This window comes from Quercus lobata, chromosome 2 (genome assembly GCF_001633185.2).
Source record: "Quercus lobata isolate SW786 chromosome 2, ValleyOak3.0 Primary Assembly, whole genome shotgun sequence".
Classification (NCBI taxonomy): domain Eukaryota; kingdom Viridiplantae; phylum Streptophyta; class Magnoliopsida; order Fagales; family Fagaceae; genus Quercus; species Quercus lobata.
Genome location: NC_044905.1, coordinates 15,221,111 through 15,235,485, shown reverse-complemented (window position 1 = coordinate 15,235,485; position 14,375 = coordinate 15,221,111). Strand labels below are relative to the sequence as shown.

The window sequence follows — 14,375 nt, the reverse complement described above, 5'->3', positions numbered from 1 at the left end:
TTGAACAAATCTTTGAGGACTAAGGCTTAACGCCATTTCCAAAGAGGACAATACCTGATTGGGGGCCGAGACGAAAATCCTCCCACAAAAAATGTAGTAGTGGTACACTCATCTTTAGGCCAAAGGCTTATAAGGCATGAGTGGGAGACATCTCTCCCCAATGTGGGATTGAACAAATCCTTAAGGACTGCTCAACGCCATTTCCAAATAGGACAATACCTGATTGGGGGCCGAGATGAAAGTCCTCCCACAACTATCATCGTGCACTAATATTCCTAGTAGTAGTGTGTAATTCAGTGGTGGTTGCCTTTTTCAAATCACTGCTGCTTCTTCCAAAATCCACTTGAGCGTTAGGTTTGGTGTGATAAGACATTGCAAGTGAGTCTAGCATTAGGGTTAATAAGGCAGATAGCATAGCCAAAAATGTTGAAAATGGAAATTTTTTCTAAGGGCGGTGATCAGGCAAACAGTCAGACTCTAAGCAGGAGAAGGAATCGGGCTAAACATGCATGTAGCCAGTATCAAGAATGACCCCGAAGGCAAATGCTTTGATGATAGAAAATGCTTTGGAATCAAGGTTAAGAGCTGGTATGGATTGTGTAAGTAGTGGGAGGCACACACCAATCGTGTTAGTAACTAAAATAACAGCAATAGCAATGAGATTGAGTTTTAAGGCCTTGGATTTTTCGTGACACCTATGTGTAGATTCTGCCACACATATGTGTAGATTCTGTCACACATTGAGACTCACTGGAAACTTGTAATGCGAAAGATAAGAGGAGGAGAAATTAGTGAATAATGTAGGCATTTTTTTACTACGATAGTGATTGAAACTTTGAAAGTGCGAGTGATAATTCCTAGCACTAGCTTTGTGTGTATGAGATTGTCAATAAGTAGTAAGGTGAGGCAGTATTTAAGAAGTGGATGTTGAAAGTTTGAAATAGTGACATTGTGTGTGGTACATTGCGCCGGGCACATGGTGACACATCTTAATTCACACATGGCGTGTGCCACACAATAATTAAGTTAAGCCACATCACACTCCCATGTAGCAACAGCAACTTCTTGACGCCTCTCAATTCTCAAAACTTCTCCGCTTTGGAAATGCAGCTACTTTACTCTTTTACTCCTTCACAACCCAAACAAATGTTAATTTTTATCTTATTTATAGCCTCTAAGCCTCCTAGACTAGTGTGTGTAGATATATAAAATTTAAAAAAAAAATTGTTATATTATTATTTCAAATGATGCATTAATTATTTAAGTATAAAGAAATTTTGATGTTGTGGGTGGGTAAGGCTCGAATGCGGAATATTGCTAGGTAGGTCCGACCTAAGGTGAAGGTGGGCCCAACTTCTTATCAACTTCAGCCTAGCACATTAACAAGAACTCAAATATTGAAACCAAAGAAGCAGCCTGCCCAAGGAGCCAGCTTGAGGAGCGAACACTCCTTGGAAGACTGCAAACAAGCCACCTGGGCCAGAAGACTGAAGACCAAGAAAAGAAGTAGAGACGTACAGGTAAAGAAGAGGGGAAGTTTTCAGATAAAGTACCGGTCACTTCACACTGTACCAACTCAGCTTGCCGCATTTAATGGCAAAATGACCCTGAACAGTGTTTTTACAGCTTGCAACCTACTCTACCACCACCAACCAAGCATTGATAGGACAAATATCCAAGTAAGGATCCATGACACCCCAGGTGGAGGGCTGGGATGAGGCCCCAGCTACTATAAAAAGGAAGGAGTCTCCCTTAAAATGAGAGAGCGAGAGAGAGAGAGAAATTGGACAAAAAAAGATAAAGGGCAATAAAAAGCTTTGTAGCCAAGAAATGAGTAATATATGAACTAGTGATCCTTGGACTAATCTAAGGAAGAGTGATGCAAATCTTTGCCTTTCTTATTGGTAATTGTTCATATTTTTAACGACCTAAGAATTGGACTTTTCTCCAAACTCCTTAACGAATCCATTAAGGCCTAAAAATGTTGACCTTGGCAACCTACCTCTACAAATTAATTGTATTGGGCCTCTACACATAATTGAAAGATATTTACATTTTTATTTTATCAAAGCAATATTTGCATTTTTGAGTAGGTATGAAACATGCGATTTATATCATGTAATTTTCAAACTTTTTAACGTATATAATATGATTAAATCACTATATATGCATTTTTTTATTGTCTTTCTAAAAATTACAAATTTTTACAAGAAAAATTATTGAAATATTGGAGGACATTAACAAGAAATTTGTGATATCAAATGCACCACACAATGTGCAAAAATCTGGCCGGCCAGTGTTTGAAGTAATTAATGTAGCTTTTGATTAGAGGCTTGTGGTATGAGTGCGACTATGATTAATTAAGGTTGTGGTGCTTCACAAATCACACTACAGAAACCTTTTTTAAAAGAACACCAAGAAAAGCCAGCATTTGAAGATTTACATTTTGTTGCAACTTGGACCCTAAGAAATCAACCACAAGGATATTGACCAACGCCATATAATTTAATATACCCGCTGATGCTGCGTCCAATACACGTTTGATAGACACAGCCCTAGAGCGATGCCAAATGGCGCTGTGCTGTAAACGAAAAAAAAAACACCATTATCATGTTCATCTTTAATTTATAATCCTCCCGATCATGCATTTTATGTTAGAAACCATGTAATTGTATGTTTTGGTTTGGATGCAAAAATAATTTAATTAGGAGGGTATAGATTATTAAAATTAACTTGTAGTATGCATCCTCCTAGAGTACCCATTCCTTCAAAGAGCTGAAGGAAGCACACAACAGCAATGAGTGGTCTGATCATGAATAGATTATGTGAGGCACACAATTAAAGCCCAATCACAACCGAGTGCACCACTATCCCCACTTCTAAAACCTGTATTCAACACATACGCTTTTTATTATTATTGTTGAATGTTTGATTATTCTAGCCATGACATATTATAAATTTACAAATATATTAAGGCTAAGAAGTAAGGACTATATGAATATCAGATTTTTAAATTCTTACACAAAGATTGAATGAATGAAATAAAGCAAAGTCGAAGCTAAAAAGGTAATTACATAAATAAAAAAAGTCTTCAAAATCTGATGTTGATTTATACTAACAAATGTAATAGCTTGATTCATGTATATATATACCTGAGCAACAACACGATGCCTTAACAATTTGGACTGACTATCATCCCAATATTAGTGTGTAATTCAATGGTGGTTGCTTTTTTCAAATTACTGCTGCTTCTTCCAAAATCCACTTGAGCGTTAGGTTTGGTGTGATACGACATTGCAAGTGAATTTAGCATTAGGGTTAATAAGGCAGACAGCATAGCCACAAATGTTGAAAATGGAAATTTTTTCCAAGGGTGATCAGGCAAACATTCGGACTCTAAGCAGGCGAAGGAATCGGGCTAAACATGCATGTAGCCAGTAGCAAGAATGACCCAGAGGCAAATGCTTTGATGATAGAAAATTCTTTGGAATCGGGGTTAAGAGTTCGTATGGATTGTGTAAGTAGTGGGAGGCATACACCAATTATGCTAGTAACTAAAATAACAGCAATAGCAATGAGATTGAGTTTTAAGGCCTTGGATTTGTCGTGACACCCATGTGTAGATTCTGTCACACATTGAGACTCATTGGAAACTTGTAATTCGAAAGATAAGAGGAGGAGAAACAGAAAGAATGAATGTAAATTAGTGAATAATGTTGCATTTTTTTACTAGGATAGTGACTGAAACTTAAAGTGAAAGTGAGTGAAAATTCCTAGCACTAGCGTTGTGTGTATCAGACTATCAATAAGTAGTAACGTGAGGAAAAAGTATTTTATATCAAATACTAGTACGTCATCCGTATAAAAATAGAATAAACGAGAGATATATGTGCAAAAATAACTATCCACTAACACACGTCTTTCATTTGTTAGTGGGTTAATTATTTTTTACTAACATGTCTCATACTTATTGGATTTTAATACCACTGACATAGTATCATTTGATACCAAATATCTTCTCGTAAGGTGAGGTGGTATTTAAGGAGTGGATGTTGAAAGTTTGAAATAGTGACATTGTGTATGGTACATTGTGCGGGGCACATGGTAACACACACCTTAATTTACAAATGGCGTGTGCCACACAATAAGTTAAGCCACATCACACTCCCATGCAACAACAGCAACTTCTTGACACGTCTCAATTCTCAAAACTTCTCCGCTTTGGAAATACAACTACTTTACTCTTTTACTCCTTCAAAGCATCCGGGATGTTAAAAGAGTTCTATTTTACACCGTAAAAATCTGCTATATTTATTTTGCCATCTCATTTTACAACTCTCCCAACATCTCAATTTCTATTTTTACATACATTACAACCCAAACAAATGTTAATTTTTATTTTATTTATGGCCTCTGAGCATCCCAGGCTAGTGCATGTGTATATATATAGAATAAAATAATATTTGTTATATTATTATTTCAAATAATGCATTAATTATTTAAGTATAATGAAATTTTGATGTAATTTTTTAAGATTTATACGAGAAGAAATTGATTTAAAATATGATATTCTTATTCAAGTTTACTTGATTTTGCAACAATTAAAACAAAGCCCAATAATTAAAAAAAGAAAAAAAAAGTTTTTTTTTTTAGAATTAAAAAAAAAAAGTTAATAACACATAACAAGTGTGAAAAAAAAAATTGAAAGACATTTACATTTTTATTTTATCAAAACAATATTTGCATTTTTGAGTAGGTATGAAACATACGTATTTATATCATATAATTTTTAAAGTTTTGAACACATATAATATGGTTAAATCAATATATGCACCTTTGTATTGTCCTTCTAGAAATTACAATTTTTTACAAGAAAAATTATTGAAATATTGGAGGAAATTAACAAGAAATTTGTGATATCAAATGCACCACATGATGCGCAAAAATCCAGCCAGTGTTTGAAATAATTACATATGTAGCTTTTGATTAGAGGCTTATGGTTTGAGTTCAATAGTTGAGAGTATGATTAATTAAGGTATGGCAGTATTTAAGTATTTAAGGAGAGAAAAATTGAAATAGTTATGTAGCTAGTGGTACCACTTGTTAGAGGTGATGGAAAGCTAAATTTGAGAGTGTTTGGTAGGAGTGAAAAACTTTGCAGTAGCCTGCACATATGGTAAGATGGTATTTGGTGAAAACAATGAAGTGTTTGTTTGCTTCCGGTTTACTAAAATCTGCCAATACAATCCATAAATACAAATTTGGCTGGTTATATTACTAAACTTTATCTCAAAGGTTATTAAGTCCCTCAGAATAAATTAAAACACCCTTGAAATAAATGTGGAAAAAAAAGAGCAGGCAAATTTTGCACCAAAATGTTTACATTTTTCAGCCCACAACCCTTGATAAAATATGACAAAATTTTCAGCCCCTGAAAAAAGCCCACAAAAAAATTTAAAAAGATATCCACAAAGCAAAAAATTCTATTCAGTTCACTCTTTCACAGAAACTGAGAAAGCACAAATCCAAACTCATAGCTTGACTTGACGATCATGGAAATCTCGAATCCTCTAGAGCTCAACAATCATGGAAATTGCACAGGTCTAATTAGGTACAAATTGATCTCGGCAATTTGTGACTCTTCGTTTCTCTCGGCATAGTGTTCTCAGCAACAACAAAGCATACAAGTTATTCCGATTAGGTACGAATTGATCATGGAAGTCACAAACCCTAATTTCATCTTTGATTTTTTTTTGGTTTACCCACACTTTTTCATCAATTTCCCCATGATTTTTGTTTCACATTTCTTAGAAAACTGAGCTCCTCATCGATTTGCCTATTTCGAGTTCTAATTGTTCGACTTTTGTGATTTCATTATTCAAGTTGTAATCATAATCTATGTTTCCTTTACAGTTTTGATACAAATATTGATTAAGTTTTTTTTTTTTTTGGTGAGTATAGGCACAACGAGATTGCAAGTATTGGTTGTATGGGAACTGTGCTTTTAGACACCCTATAAGATTTTGATCTTTTTAATATAATTTTCTATGCATATGGCCTTGATTTATTTCCTAATATAATTTGCACATTCAATAACTAGGAATTTAGTTAATATTAGTTATACATTTTTTCAATCAATGTTTGCTATATTGTATGTGTTTGAACTTGGGTATTAGTTATGGATATTTTCAACCAATTTTTGCCATATTGTATGTGTGTATTATGTTGAACTGCTTTGGCTTTCTACTGTAGTGAAACCAATTGCTTTGGCTTTCTGCTTTGAATATAAAAGTTGTCCCAATGCATGTTGACCAAATAGAAGTTGGCAAAAGGAGTGCATTATTAAAGTAGGTACACAAGAATCCCTGTAATCAAGAAGTTTTCCAAGAAAACTTGATCCATACTTTGTTAACATGGGCATTATAAATGAGAGAATACAGAATTCTAACAAGAGAATTGTAGTTTGAGTGATTGATGAAGTTATTGACAAGGGAATTACCATTTTATGACTAGATATGCAGCATTGTACCATATTTCATCTAAGGTGTAGATGAGGATAACTTAAATGTTTTTTCTAATGAAGATCCATGCCCATGTTCTAAATTTGGCTTGGAAATTTTTGGAACTCAAACTAGTCCATTTACAATACAGGATAACATGATTATTACAGCCATCACAGCATCAGTAGTTTTTCTGCAAGCCATGCTCATCACTTGCGTATTAAATACCTCAAAACTTTGGCTAGTTTTACATGTTATCTTATGTAACATACTCATCCTTTTTATTTTGGTTGCAGAATCTGCAATAGCTCTACTTCAGCATCGAAATTACTGGATTTCTGGTTATTCATTTGTGAGTCAAATATTCTAAAGGTTTTGATGATAGTTTAGTAGCCTTTAGAGTTCACAATTTTTCTTCATCATTATATAACTGAGAAGTATAATCTTCAAAGTGATCTTAGTAAGATATTGTTTTAATGTTGTTATTAAAATTAAAGCCAATATTCTAAACCATAGTTTTAAGCTTATTCTCATTGTGCATATGATATCTAATAACAGCATTAAAGCAATATCTTAAATTAATGATATCAACTCAAAAACACCAAATTAGGCAATAGCGAGAATGAACTCAAGAGGCAAATGGTTTGTGACTAAAATGACAGCAATAGCAATGAGATTGAGTTTCAAGGTTTTGGAGCATGTGCAGATTCTATCACACATTGCGACTCACCATATCAGGCAGACATGAATCAGAAGAATCAGAAGTCAGAAAATAAGAAGAAAGGAATGAAGAACAGAACGACACAGCAGCTGCAAGATGTTAAATGAATAGCCAAAGCTACAAGTAGTTTAGGCATTGTTTTTAGTTGCAGATAAGTCACACGTGTTGTTACTAATGCTTGCACGTGCTGTAACTAATTTCCTCATAATTAGGATAGTTAGTTAATTAGTTATACTCTGTTATGGACGTTTAGGTCCAGAGGTTTGGGGATTACTGTATATAACTCTGTTTTGTGTACAGATTCAATTATTCAATCAATTAGATATTTTCTATACCTCTCTCTCTCATTTTCTCTGTGATAGCTTAGCTTCTTTTCCCTTTATTCTCTTATATGGTATCAGAGCTCGAGCCCTCATCAATGGCGCCGAATACTCAAGCTACACAGACCAGTTCATCTTCCTCCTCTCAGCGAGAGCTGACTCCAATGGAAGATCCACGAAGCCCATTCTTCTTGCATCATGGTGAAACACCAGGTGCGATTCTGGTTACTCAGCCACTAACTGAGGATAACTACCCTATGTGGTCCAGAGCAATGAGAATGGCTTTGGATGCCAAGAGCAAACTTGTATTTGTTGATGGCACTGTCAATGCTTCCATGGCAGTCACGCCATTAGAGAAGCAAGCTTGGTCCAAGTGTAATTCAATGATCTCATCCTGGATCTTGAATTCCGTTTCTCCTCACCTTACTGCTAGTGTGATTTACAGAGACACTGCATTTGAGGTATGGAATACTCTCAAGAAACGAATCTCTCAAGCAAATGGACCAAGGATCTTTCAGCTTCAGAAGCAAATCACAACTATGTTGCAAGGTGCTGCTACTGTAACAGGATTTTTCACTGATCTTCAAGCTGCATGGGATCAATTGTTGAATTTCAGGCCTTTACCATGTTGCTCATGTGGAAAATGCACCTGTGGAGTGAATGATAAAATTGCATCTTTTCAACATCAAGATTCTCTCATGCAATTTCTGAATGGCTTGAATGATTCTTACTCTCAGGTCAGAACTCAAATCCTTATGATGGAGCCTAGTCCTTCCATTGATAAGGCTTTTTCCTTAGTGATTCAAGAAGAAAGGCAAAGGTGTTTGGGTTTTCCTGCTATTCCTTCTGTTGAATCAACTGCTCTTGCAGTCAAGAATCAAGGATTCAACCAAGGAAATTCGTTCCAAGGGAACAACAGTAAGAACTTCAAAGGAAGTAATGCAAAAGGGAGGCCTGTGTGTAGTCACTGTGGGAGGCTCGGTCACATCATGGAGAAATGCTACAAACTGGTAGGATTTCCTCCTGGCTACAAGCAAAAAGGAAGAGTAGCTATGGCAAATCAAATCCTGGTTGAAGATGATCAAACCAATTCTGGCAATTCTGGTACTCAGCAGATTAATTCTTTCCCATTCGCTTCAGAGCAGTATCAACAGCTGCTTTCAATGCTCAGCTCTCAGGCATCTACATCTGGTGGTGCTAATGATGCTTTACACTCAGCAAATTCTGCTCTTTCAGGTAATGTCTGTAATACTTGGTCTGATAATGTTTCCTTAGATTTGCATCATTCAGTTTTTGCTATTAACCCTGTCAACAAAAATGCTTATGGTAATGATGTATGGATTCTTGACACTGGAGCCACAGACCACATAGTCCATTCCTTATCCTTATTTACACATATCACTAGCTCAATTTCAACCTTTGTTCAACTACCTAATGGTGAAAAGGTCACTGTTACACATATAGGAACAATTCAAGTTACTTCAACCTTGAAGCTTGAAAATGTCCTATGTGTTCCTTCATTCAATTTTAATTTGATTTCTGTGAGTCAATTAACCAAGACCTTATCCTGTTGCCTTGTCTTTCTCTCAAATTTATGCTTTATACAGGACCTTACTTGTTGGAAAACGATTGGAGTGGGTGAATTACATGACAATTTGTATCTGCTGCATACAACTTCATCTTGCAAGTCTGTTTCAGAAGCTTCCTCAATTCTTGAGTCTGTTTTTCATTCCTTTGTTAATTCTGTGTCAGAGTCTATGTCCATTCCTAGTGTTACTAAGCCATACCTGTGGCATATGAGATTAGGACATGTATCTGATAATAAGCTGCATGCTTTACACAGCTGTATTCCTGATGTACATGCCTTTCATAGCAATAAAAATTGTATTCTTTGTCCAATTGCTAAACAGAAAAGATTACCATTCCCTTCTTTTAATCATATTTCAGACAATGCTTTTGATTTAATTCACTGTGATGTCTGGGGTCCTTTTGCAAAATTTACTCATGATGGTTATAGATATTTTCTTACCATTGTAGATGATGCAACAAGGTCCACTTGGGTATATCTCATGAAATCAAAGACTGATACTAGACCTCTATTGATTTCATTCTATAACATGATTAAAACACAATTTCATGTCAATATCAAGAGCATTAGAACTGACAATGCTCATGAATTTTTCTTAAAAGATTTTTATGCCAATCATGGCATTATCCACCAACATTCATGTGTTGCCACTCCACAGCAAAATTCAGTTGTGGAGAGGAAACACCAACACATTTTGGGCATTGCAAGGGCATTAAAGTTTCAATCTAATGTTCCTATCTCTTATTGGGGTGAATGTGTCTTAACAGCTGTCCATATCATCAATAGGCTGCCTTCCAAAATTCTGAAACAACAAACTCCTTTTGCAAAGCTTTATGGTAAACCTCCTTCCTATGCTCATTTGAGAGTCTTTGGTTCCCTATGTTTTGCATCTACTCTATCTCACAATAGATCAAAATTTGACCCGAGATCCTCCTCTTGTGTTTTCCTTGGTTATCCATTTGGTGTTAAAGGTTACAAGTTGCTTGATTTAACTACCAAAAGGATTTTTATATCTAGGGATGTTCACTTTCTTGAAACAGTGTTTCCTTTTGTCTCATCTTCTCATTCTTTCTCTCCTCACACTAATATACCTTTACCTCACCTTTTCCCATCAATGGCTCAACTATCTGCCTCTTTGTTTGATTTTCCTCTCTCCAACCCTGCTTCTTCCCTGCCACAAGTTCATCATTCTGATACTCCACCTAATCCCATTCTTCCCTTAGATAATTCATCTTCCCCTATTGAAGCTTCTGCCAATTTACCTAGTCATACTTCTGCAGATTCATTAGCCCTTTTTCCTCCTCACTCTATTCAGTCTTCTGCAGATTTACCTACTGTCATTTCTGCTGACTTATCAACCTATAATCCACTTCTATTTCACCTATCCCTCATTCCACCATTGTTCCATCTGCTCCTTTGAGGAAGTCTTCTCGGGTACATAAAACACCTGTTTACTTGAATGATTTTAAGTGCAGCACAATTGTCAGTGATCCTCTCACTTCTTCTGCCAATAAGTCAGGTACACACTACCCCTTATCCACTTACCTGAACTCATCAAAACTCTCCTCCAATTATGCCCATTTTTGTTCTCTCATTTCTGTCATCCCTGAGCCTACATCTTACCAAGAAGCAATCAAGGATCCTAATTGGCAGGCTGCTATGGCATCTGAAATTGCTGCTTTGGAAGCAAATCAGACCTGGGATATTACTCCATTACCAACTAAGAAAAGGGCTATTGGGTGTAAATGGGTTTATAGGGTTAAGTACAATGCTGATGGCTCCTTGGACAGATACAAAGCTAGGCTTGTTTCCAAGGGCTTCACCCTACAATCTGGTCTGGACTTTACTGACACCTTCTCTCCTGTTGCTAAGCTCACCATTGTCAAGACTTTGCTTGCTATTTCTGCTGTGAGAGGCTGGCATTTGGTTCAACTTGATGTGAACAATGCCTTTCTAAATGGTGATCTCCATGAAGAGGTTTATATGCAATTGCCTCAAGGCTTTCACAGCAAGGGGGTGAACTTAGTTTGCAAGCTTAACAAGTCTTTGTATGGTCTCAAACAGGCATCAAGGCAGTGGTACTCCAAATTCTCTTCCACCATTTTGAAGTATGGATTCAAGCAGTCTAAATCCGATTACTCCTTGTTCACTAAGAAGTATGATCAGATTTTTATAGCATTGCTAGTGTATGTTGATGATATCGTAATTGCAAGTAACAATATTCAGGCAGTTGAAGACCTCAAAAGTTCTTTGAATCATGAATTTAAGTTGAAAGATCTTGGAACTTTGAAATACTTTCTTGGTCTTGAAATGGCTAGATCAGAAAGGGGGATTTCATTATGCCAAAGAAAGTACGCTATAGAGGTTCTTAAAGATGCTGGCATGACTGGTTGTAAACCCAGCAAAGTGCCAATGGAACAAAACTTGAAATTGAGTAAGTTTCAAGGGGATTTGTTGCCTGATCCTGGTGTCTATAGAAGACTAGTTGGGAGGCTGCTATATCTAACTATAACAAGACCAGGCATCATGTATACTGTCCACAAACTTAGTCAATTCATGGCTAAGCCTAGAAAACCACATCTTGATGCAACCTACAAAGTATTGCAGTACATTAAAGGATGTCCTGGTCAAGGCATTCTCTTATCATCAAAATCAGATTTGCACTTAAAAGCTTACACAGATGCAAATTGGGCCTCTTGTGTAGACACTAGAAGATCTACCACAGGTTTTTGTGTGTTCTTAGGAGATTCATTGGTCTCATGGAAATCTAAGAAACAATCTATAGTTTCTAGATCCTCAGCTGAAGCTGAGTACAGGGCGATGGCTTTAACAGTGTGTGAAATGACTTGGCTACTGTCATTATTGAAGGATTTAGAAGTTGAACATCCACAACCTGGCATGCTTTTCTGTGACAACTAGGCTGCAATTTACATTGGAGAGAACCCTGTTTTTCATGAGAGGACAAAACACATAGAGGTAGATTGCCATTTGGTTAGAGATAAAGTACAAGACAAGGTGATACGTTTGTTCTTCACTCCTACACATACACAGCTAGCTGACTTGTTTACTAAAGCTATTAGTAGTCAACAGTTGAGATTCCTAATTTCCAAGATGAATGTGTTGAACATACACAGCAGTGAGTCTCATCTTGAGGGGGAATATCAGGCAGACATGAATCAGAAGAATCAGAAGTCAGAAAATAAGAAGAAAGGAATGAAGAACAGAACGACACAGCAGCTGCAAGATGTTAAATGAATAGCCAAAGCTACAAGTAGTTTAGGCATTGTTTTTAGTTGCAGATAAGTCACACGTGTTGTTACTAATGCTTGCACGTGCTGTAACTAATTTCCTCATAATTAGGATAGTTAGTTAATTAGTTATACTCTGTTATGGACGTTTAGGTCCAGAGGTTTGGGGATTACTGTATATAACTCTGTTTTGTGTACAGATTCAATTATTCAATCAATTAGATATTTTCTATACCTCTCTCTCTCATTTTCTCTGTGATAGCTTAGCTTCTTTTCCCTTTATTCTCTTATACACCAAAAACTTGTAATGTGAAAAATAGGAGGAGGAGAACGAGAAAGAAGGTGTGGAAAGATTCAAGTATTTGGTTCATTTAAATTTGTCAATTAAATATCAACATCTTTTTTTTTTCCTTAATTTTTTTTGTTAGAAGTGTTATAACACTAAAAAGTCACTATTTAATAACACGGTGGAATAGTACTATAAAATTTTGTTTTTGTTTTCCCTGAAAATACTCTTTTGTACAATTGAGGTAGAAGGACATTATATATTAATTAATTAATTAATTAGTAATAATAATAATAATAATATTAAATAGTGGTAGAGCCAGGAAATTTTCTCGGAGGCCGGTGAATATATTTTTGTGTAATTTTTAGATTTATTACCAAATGGAAAATTTCAAAAGTTAGGGGGCCATGGCCCCTTGCCCCCCTAGCTCCACCTATTATAATAATAATAATAATAATAATACTCAACCTCTTATTTTATGGAATAAAAAGAAAATATTGTTTATTGTCTGCGAATTGCTATTCCACCCTCATTTTTTTTTACACAGACTGTACAACTGCATGTGTTCCACATCGTCTAGTATTTTGAAGCGTGAATATTTTGGACCTTTCATTAATCCAAAGTTAGTAGAATTTGCGCAATATATGAAACAATGCCTTCAAGATTCAAGGGAGCTGAAAAGAAGTATGGAGAGAAAAAAAAAATATGAAGAAGTTTGGTGATAGAAAGCATTTTGGTGTGTTTGATCAGTATACATATTACTATTTGTAATAGGATATGTTGATGGTTGAATTATTTTGATTATGTAGCATGTAGGGGTTTACATGTGATTGTCTATTTGGCATCTTAACTATTTTGAAAGCACAGGACAAATGGAAGTTATGAAATATCTAAGAGAAAGCTACCACCACCTCATTAAATGCTCTACAGCTAACTCTCTGGCTGCATTAATGTGGAAGTGATATTTGAACAGTAATTTTCAGCCTTACAGCTACTCCCAAAGATTTCAGGAAGGTGCTGATGGGACAAGAATTAACATCAGCGACCTAATCTACATGTGGAGGGTGGAGATGAAAGAAAGAAGATAGTATAAAATAGAAAGAAGACCCTGAGGGAATGGGATCAGGAATTAAGAAAAAAAAATATTGTAGGAACAAGAACGGGACTTGTAACCAAATTCAAAAGAGATATATACAAGAACTAATCTCCTCGAATTGTATCGAGAATGATTTTCTTTGGATAAAACCAGTCTACCTTTACTTTCTTGTCATCTGGATCCACCATAATTGTTATCCAACTCATTAGAGCCTAGTTTTCTAACCCACTCTCTACAAATTCATTGTATTGGGCTCTTTGGGCCTAGATCCTATTACCAAAGTGTGAGAAGTTAGAGAAAATTGTTATTGATGATGATTTGGAAAAGTTCTTTCAGGTCAAAGCTTAACTGCCTCTTTGAGAGAAGGAAGAGTTAATAGTATTTCTCAAGAGGAATATTGACATGTTCGCATGGAGTGCTTACGAAGCTCCTGGGGTGGATCCAAACTTCATCTGCCATCATTTGAATGTCAATCTGTCTGTCATCCTCAAAAAGCAACCACTTCGACGCTCATCCAAGGACCATTTTGATGCTATCAAGGACGAGGTGATCAAACTTAAGCAGGCTGGGGTTATTAAAGAGGTGTTTTACCCTGAGTGGCTAGCCAATACTGTAG

At 35.9% G+C, this 14,375-nt stretch overlaps 1 pseudogene; it reads right to left on the bottom strand.

The window, feature by feature from the left end:
• Positions 1–2,383: 2,383 nt before the first annotated feature.
• On the bottom strand, positions 2,384–3,684 carry LOC115959971 (annotated as a pseudogene).
• Between the last annotated feature and the right edge of the window lie 10,691 nt (positions 3,685–14,375).